We start from the raw sequence: 1468 nt of genomic DNA, 5'->3' as shown, positions 1-1468 counted from the left end.
AATCTTCTCCTGTCACCTCATATTAGGACCCTTTTCTTCCCCCACCTCCCTCCCTCTGGCAACCACCACACTGCTGTTTGTGTTCATAAGTTTCTGTTTTATATTTCACATATGAGTTAAATCATATAGTTCTTAACTTTTTCTGTTTGACTTATTTCACTTCACATAATGTTCTCAAGGTCCATCTAAGTTGTTGTAAATTCTGTATTTCATCCTTTCTTATGGCTGTGTAGTACCCCATTGTGTATTTATACCACATCTTCTTTATCCAGTCCTCTATTATAGGGCACTTTGGCTGTTTCAAACTCTTGGCCACTGTGAATAATGCTTCAATGAACATAGGGGTGCATATGTCTTTGTGTATAAATGATTTTGAGGTTTTCAGGTATGTACACAAGAGTGGGATTGTTGGGTCGTATGGTAGCTCTATTTTTTATTTTTTGAGGAATCGCCAGATGGCTTTTCAAAGTGGTTGTACCAGTCTACATTCCCACCGGTAGTGAATGAGGGTTCCCTTTTTCCCACAACCTCTCCAACACTTGTTGCTTGTCTTGTTGATAACGGCTACTCTAACAGGTGTAAGGTGGTATCTCATTGCAGTTTTAATTTGCGTTTCCCTGATTGCCAATGAGGTTGAACATCTTTTCATATATCTATTGGCTGTTTGTATGTCTTCTTGGGAGAGGTGTACTTTCAGGTCCTCTGCCTACTTTTTGATTGGATTTTTTATTTGTTTGGTGTTGAGTTTTATGAGTTCTTTATATATTTTGAAAATTAAACCTTTGTTGGAGGAGCTATTGTTGCAAATATCATCTCCCATCTGTTTGGCTGCCTGTTTGTTTTGTTGTCTGTTTCTTTTGCTGTGTAGAAGCTCTTCAGTTTGATATAGTCCCATTCATTTATTTTTGCCTTTACCTCCCTTGCCTTTGGGGTCCAGTCCATAAAATGTTCTCTACCATCAAGGTCCATAAAAGTTTGGTACCTATATTTTTTCTATGTGACTTATATTTTTGGGTCGCATGTTTGAGTCTTTGATCCATTGTACATGGGGACAAACTGCAATCCAGTTTCATTTGTTTGAATGTGGCTTTCTAGTTTTCCCAGCACCATTTATTAAAGAGACTATCTTTACTCCAATGTGCACTGCTGACTCCTTTGTCAAAAATTATCTGTCCATATACATTTGGTTTTATAGCTGGGCTCTCTATTCTGTTCCATTGATTTGTCTATCTGTTTCTCTGCCAATACCATGTTGTTTTGATTATTGTAGCTTTGTAGTATATTTTGAAGTCAGGTGGCATGATACCTCCAGTATTGTTCTTTTCTCAGGATTTCTTTGGCTATTCTCGGTCTTTTGTGGTTCCATACAAATCTGATGATTGCTCCTTCTATTTCTTTAAAAAATGACATTGGGATTTTGATGGGGATTGCATTAAATATGTATATTGCTTTGGGTAAAATGGCCATT

The sequence above is a fragment of the Myotis daubentonii genome, chromosome X (assembly GCF_963259705.1).
Source record: "Myotis daubentonii chromosome X, mMyoDau2.1, whole genome shotgun sequence".
Classification (NCBI taxonomy): Eukaryota; Metazoa; Chordata; class Mammalia; order Chiroptera; family Vespertilionidae; genus Myotis; species Myotis daubentonii.
Note: the sequence above shows the minus strand (reverse complement) of the source record.